We start from the raw sequence: 6,598 nt of genomic DNA, 5'->3' as shown, positions 1-6,598 counted from the left end.
GCCACCGATGAGAAATAGGAAGAGGCCAAGGATAGATCCTTGGGGACACCAGAGGGAACGGTGTGGGAGCAGGAAGAGAAGCAATTACAAGTGATTCTCTGGCTACAACTGGATAGATAAAAAAGGTGAGTACAGTCCCACCGAGCTGGATGATGGTGGAGAGGCCTTGGAGGAGGATGGTGTGGTCAACCAGACAAGGATGCAGACAAGTAAGACGAGGAGGAATAGTTTACCTTTGTCACAGTCAGATAGGATGTTGTTTGTGGCTTTGATAAAAACCATTTTGGTACTGTGGCAGGGGCGGAGTCCTGATTGGAGGGATTCAAACATGGAGTTCTGGGAAAAATGGGCACGGATTTGGGAGGCGGCAGCTCGTTCAAGGATTTTGGGAGAGGAAAGGGAGGTTGGAGAAGGGGCGATAGTTTTCAAGGACAGAGGAGTCAAGGTTTTTTTTTGAGGAGGTGTGACGATGGCAGATTTGAAAGAGAGGGGGTCAGTACCTGAGCAAAGAGAACCGTTAACAATGTCAGCTAACATGGGAGCCAAGAAGGGAAGTTGGGTGGTCAGCAGTTTAGTGGTGCCTTGTGTCAAAGGCTTGAGTTATGAGGAAAGACTGGAGATCAGCCATGATCTTATTGAATGGCGGAGTAGGCTCGAGGGGCCGTATGGTCTACTCCTGCTCTTATTTCTTACTAGCTGGGGGGGCCCGGCGTTGCCAGGGCTTTTTTGGGCCACGCGCTTTACGGCCGGCCGCTGCCGCTCCCCCGCTCTGTGTCTCGGGCCACGCGGTTCACGGCCGGCCGCTGCCGCTCCCCCGCTGCGTGTCTCGGACCGAGCGGTTGTCAGGCCCGGGTGACCCCAAATCACCTGCCGCTCCGGCGGGCCGGGAGTGGGATACTGTGCCGGAGCCACAATGTGGGGGTTTGTTGTGCTGGTGCTGTCGCTGTCGGTATAAAAAAAATGGCGGCGAAGTTTCGGGAGGCTGCAGGATTAGGCCCGCCCACACACAGAATGAAACGCCCCCCCGTGACGCACCGATTGGTCAACCATCAGGTCACTGAAGTGTAGGATTGGTCAACCATCATGTCAGTCAACGCTATCCTCTGTACGATTGGTGAACCATCACGTCACTCAACGCTAATGAGCGGATTTTTTTACGTTTTTTGTCTACTGTCTGAAACTAGCAAAATGAACTGATTTCAGGAGGTTCCCCTTCTCGCAGAGAATGATCGACACTTGGAATTGACTTTATGGAAAAGCGGTGGAGGGAAAACTCTGGAATCATTTAAGAGACAACTACATGCAATGGCAGTGGAGAGTATAGAATTGGTCTGCATGGATGAATTAAGGTGGGCTGAATGGATATCATTATTTGTAAGCATCTTGTGATTATGCAGAGCTTCCTAAGGGAGATTAATTTGCATGTCTATTTAGCAATAGTTGTGTTTGCTAATTTGACTAATTTAACTTCTGTGGTATTACTCATGGTTCAGGAGAATGGGACCCCGCAAGCACAAGGTGGTAACAAAACATGATTGGGCTGAATTTCAACAGCAGGGCAAAAAAATAAAAATGTATATGAAAAAGACAAAGCACAGCAAAAGAACAAAAAAAGAAAGTAAGAAAAGAATCACTATACACTTCAAAATGGTGGAAAATGCACCAAAAGGTGTCAAAAAAATTCTAAATTTCCTGGGGCATACCACTCAGAACACCCTTGAAAATAAATGTTGCACCATCAGATCTTGCTTCTTCCTGCAAAAACTTCTAAATCCACCTTCGGCTTGGTCGTGGATCTTTAATTCTGGGTATTTCTCTAGTTGTGAGGCTATTCCTCCCCACCCAGATTGTGTCAGCTGTTTTGAATCTGTTGGTTAGTTTTCCAGTTTTGTACGTTGGAATGTATGCGTGTGGAGGTTGTCTTCCTGTTGACCCTTAGCAAACTAGAAACTAGGTGAACACAAGGAAGAAATCCGTTAGCAAACTAGGTGAACATAGGTAGAAATCTGCAGTTCACCCTTAGTAAACTAGGTGAACACAAGGTAGGAATCTGCAGTAGACCTTTAGCAAACTAGAAACTAATGTAGAAAGCTGCATGCAAGGGAACAAGGGTTGGTCATGTAGTAAGTGTTCGCCTCCCAAGAGCCAATAAGTCTGAGATGGGAAATGATGAAATGTTGCCCATGACGGCAGACAATGCAAATGGCGGCATTGTGTGTGTGAGGAGAATGAGGTTTCCTTCCTTCATTTAAACAACCAATGCCATTAGATGATCGTTCAAAAAAATCTCTCCGGATAAAAATAATCAACAGCGGCGCGGAAAGCTTCGCCATCGCCGCTCCTACCTCTACCTCTGGCCTGGCGGCGCGCTCCCGCGCGAGCGGCACCGGCCCAGCTCGCTCCGCCCCTCCCCCCCCGGCAGAAGCCTCTGGAAACGGTGCTGGCGGACAGCTCAGTGAGGCGCTGCTCGAGCGGCGATCACAGCGCCGGTCGGCCCCGCTCCACACAGCCAGCTCTCTATATAACAAACCTTAACCTCTCCACTCATTGTAGGTAAGTTATTCCATTCTCGCCTCATCGTAAAATGGTCAAATATGATATGTATTTTTTTATTGATGGTGATAATAATGCTGGTCAGTTACGGGTAAAAATTCAAATGCCCTCCGCTTTGTGACGCGCTCTTGTCCCGCCGAGCCGGGGGCCGGGGGAAATGTGCTGGAATCGGCGCCGGCTTTCGCCATTTGGCCGCAGCGGTGATAAGCGCCGGAGATCCGGTGCCTGGTGCGGGGGCTGCGGATCGGCGGCCGCTTCATCTGACGCCATTTGCAGCGGAGCGTCTCGGTCTCCCGCTCTTTCGCATCTCTCAATCCCGCCCCCGCCTCAAATCTCTCTTTCCACCCCCCCACCCGCAATCCCAATCTCTCCCAATCCCTCTCCCCCTCCCAATCCCTCTCCCCCTCCCAATCCCTCTTCTCTTTTCCCCCCCTCCCAATCCCTCTTCTCCCCCCCTCCCAATCCCTCTTCTCCCCCCCTCCCAATCCCTCTTCTCTTTTCCCCCCCTCCCAATCCCTCTTCTCTTTTCCCCCCCTCCCAATCCCTCTTCTCTTTTCCCCCCCTCCCAATCCCTCTTCTCTTTTCCCCCCTCCCAATCCCTCTTCTCTTTTCCCCCCTCCCAATCCCTCTTCTCTTTTCCCCCCCCCTCCCAATCCCTCTTCCCCCCCCCCCCTCCCAATCCCTCTTCCCCCCCCCCTCCCTCCCTCCCAATCCCTCTTCCCCCCCCTCCCTCCCTCCCCCCCTCCCTCCCCCCTCCCTCCCAATCCCTCTTCCCCCCCCTCCCTCCCAATCCCTCTTCCCCCCCCTCCCTCCCAATCCCTCTTCCCCCCCCTCCCTCCCAATCCCTCTTCCCCCCCTCCCTCCCAATCCCTCTTCCCCCCCTCCCTCCCAATCCCTCTTCCCCCCCTCCCTCCCAATCCCTCTTCCCCCCCCTCCCTCCCAATCCCTCTTCCCCCCCCTCCCTCCCAATCCCTCTTCCCCCCCTCCCTCCCAATCCCTCTTCCCCCCCTCCCTCCCAATCCCTCTTCCCCCCCTCCCTCCCAATCCCTCTTCCCCCCCCTCCCTCCCAATCCCTCTTCCCCCCTCCCTCCCAATCCCTCTTCCCCCCCTCCTCCCAATCCCTCTTCCCCCCCTCCCTCCCAATCCCTCTTCCCCCCCTCCCTCCCAATCCCTCTTCCCCCCCCTCCCTCCCAATCCCTCTTCCCCCCTCCCTCCCAATCCCTCTTCCCCCCCCCCATCCCTCTTCTCCCCCCCCCCATCCCTCTTCTCCCCCCCCCCCATCCCTCTTCCTCCCCCCCCCCCATCCCTCTTCTCCCCCCCCCCCCATCCCTCTTCTCCCCCCCCCCATCCCTCTTCTCCCCCCCCCCCCATCCCTCTCTTCTCCCCCCCCCCATCCCTCTTCTCCCCCCCCCCCCCCCATCCCTCTTCTCCCCCCCCCCCCATCCCTCTTCTCCCCCCCCCCCCCATCCCTCTTCTCCCCCCCCCCCCATCCCTCTTCTCCCCCCCCCCCCATCCCTCTTCTCCCCCCCCCCCCCATCCCTCTTCTCCCCCCCCCCCCCATCCCTCTTCTCCCCCCCCCCCCCATCCCTCTTCTCCCCCCCCCCCCCATCCCTCTTCTCCCCCCCCCCCCATCCCTCTTCTCCCCCCCCCCCCATCCCTCTTCTCCCCCCCCCCCCCATCCCTCTTCTCCCCCCCCCCCCCATCCCTCTTCTCCCCCCCCCCCCATCCCTCTTCTCCCCCCCCCCCCCCATCCCTCTTCTCCCCCCCCCCCCCCCATCCCTCTTCTCCCCCCCCCCCCATCCCTCTTCTCCCCCCCCCCCCCCCATCCCTCTTCTCCCCCCCCCCCCATCCCTCTTCTCCCCCCCCCCATCCCTCTTCTCCCCCCCCCCATCCCTCTTCTCCCCCCCCCCATCCCTCTTCTCCCCCCCCCCCATCCCTCTTCTCCCCCCCCCCCCATCCCTCTTCTCCCCCCCCCCCATCCCTCTTCTCCCCCCCCCCATCCCTCTTCTCCCCCCCCCCCATCCCTCTTCTCCCCCCCCCCATCCCTCTCCCCCCCCCCCATCCCTCTTCTCCCCCCCCCCCCATCCCTCTTCTCCCCCCCCCCCATCCCTCTTCTCCCCCCCCCCCCATCCCTCTTCTCCCCCCCCCCCCATCCCTCTTCTCCCCCCCCCCCCATCCCTCTTCTCCCCCCCCCCCATCCCTCTTCTCCCCCCCCCCCATCCCTCTTCTCCCCCCCCCCCATCCCTCTTCTCCCCCCCCCCCCATCCCTCTTCTCCCCCCCCCCCCATCCCTCTTCTCCCCCCCCCCCATCCCTCTTCTCCCCCCCCCCCCATCCCTCTTCTCCCCCCCCCCCATCCCTCTTCTCCCCCCCCCCCTCCCTCTTCTCCCCCCCCCCTCCCTCTTCTCCCCCCCCCCCATCCCTCTTCTCCCCCCCCCCCCATCCCTCTTCTCCCCCCCCCCCATCCCTCTTCTCCCCCCCCCCCATCCCTCTTCTCCCCCCCCCCATCCTCTTCTCCCCCCCCCCATCCCTCTTCTCCCCCCCCCCATCCCTCTTCTCCCCCCCCCCCCATCCCTCTTCTCCCCCCCCCCATCCCTCTTCTCCCCCCCCCCCCCCATCCCTCTTCTCCCCCCCCCCCCCATCCCTCTTCTCCCCCCCCCCATCCCTCTTCTCCCCCCCCCCCCATCCCTCTTCTCCCCCCCCCCCATCCCTCTTCTCCCCCCCCCATCCCTCTTCTCCCCCCCCATCCCTCTTCTCCCCCCCCCCCCCATCCCTCTTCTCCCCCCCCCCCATCCCTCTTCTCCCCCCCCCCCCATCCCTCTTCTCCCCCCCCCCCATCCCTCTTCTCCCCCCCCCCCATCCCTCTTCTCCCCCCCCCCCATCCCTCTTCTCCCCCCCCCCCATCCCTCTTCTCCCCCCCCCCCATCCCTCTTCTCCCCCCCCCCCATCCCTCTTCTCCCCCCCCCCCATCCCTCTTCTCCCCCCCCCCCCATCCCTCTTCTCCCCCCCCCCCCATCCCTCTTCTCCCCCCCCCCCATCCCTCTTCTCCCCCCCCCCCATCCCTCTTCTCCCCCCCCCCATCCCTCTTCTCCCCCCCCCCATCCCTCTTCTCCCCCCCCCCCCCATCCCTCTTCTCCCCCCCCCCCCATCCCTCTTCTCCCCCCCCCCCATCCCTCTTCTCCCCCCCCCCCCCATCCCTCTTCTCCCCCCCCCCCCATCCCTCTTCTCCCCCCCCCCCCATCCCTCTTCTCCCCCCCCCCCATCCCTCTTCTCCCCCCCCCCATCCCTCTTCCCCCCCCCCCCCCCCATCCCTCTTCCCCCCCCCCCCCCCATCCCTCTTCCCCCCCCCCCCCATCCCTCTTCCCCCCCCCCTCCCCCCCCCCATCCCTCTTCCCCCCCCCCCCCCATCCCTCTTCCCCCCCCCCCCCCCCATCCCTCTTCCCCCCCCCCCCCCATCCCTCTTCCCCCCCCCCCCCCATCCCTCTTCCCCCCCCCCCCCCATCCCTCTTCCCCCCCCCCCCCATCCCTCTTCCCCCCCCCCCCCATCCCTCTTCCCCCCCCCCCCCCATCCCTCTTCCCCCCCCCCCCCCATCCCTCTTCCCCCCCCCCCCCATCCCTCTTCCCCCCCCCCCCCCATCCCTCTTCCCCCCCCCCCCCATCCCTCTTCCCCCCCCCCCCCATCCCTCTTCCCCCCCCCCCCCATCCCTCTTCCCCCCCCCCCCCCCATCCCTCTTCCCCCCCCCCCCCCCCCATCCCTCTTCCCCCCCCCCCCCATCCCTCTTCCCCCCCCCCCCCCCCCCATCCCTCTTCCCCCCCCCCATCCCTCTTCCCCCCCCCCCCCCATCCCTCTTCCCCCCCATCCCTCTTCCCCCCCCCCCCCCATCCCTCTTCCCCCCCCATCCCTCTTCCCCCCCCCCCCCCCCATCCCTCTTCCCCCCCCCCCCCCCCATCCCTCTTCCCCCCCCCCCCCCATCCCTCTTCCCCCCCCCCCCCCATCCCTCTTCCCCCCCCCCCCCATCCCTCTTCCCCCCCCCCATCCCTCTTCCC

General features: G+C 62.5%; 1 protein-coding gene across 4 annotated transcripts in view; it reads left to right on the top strand.

The window, feature by feature from the left end:
• The first annotated feature begins 2,171 nt into the window (after window positions 1–2,171).
• tmem269 (transmembrane protein 269) overlaps window positions 2,172–6,598 on the top strand; it is a 207,007-nt gene continuing 202,580 nt past the window's right edge. For all 4 annotated transcript variants that reach the window (XM_085966779.1, XM_085966781.1, XM_085966780.1 and 1 more), the window contains exon 1: window positions 2,172–2,553. The gene's annotated coding sequence lies outside the window, so the exon portion shown is untranslated. The remainder of the gene's footprint in view (window positions 2,554–6,598) is intronic.

This window comes from Somniosus microcephalus, chromosome 25 (assembly GCF_052327205.1).
Source record: "Somniosus microcephalus isolate GS21.2 chromosome 25, FLI_Smic_1.0, whole genome shotgun sequence".
In the NCBI taxonomy this organism is placed as follows: Eukaryota; Metazoa; Chordata; class Chondrichthyes; order Squaliformes; family Somniosidae; genus Somniosus; species Somniosus microcephalus.
This window is presented reverse-complemented; position numbering and strand designations above follow the sequence as displayed.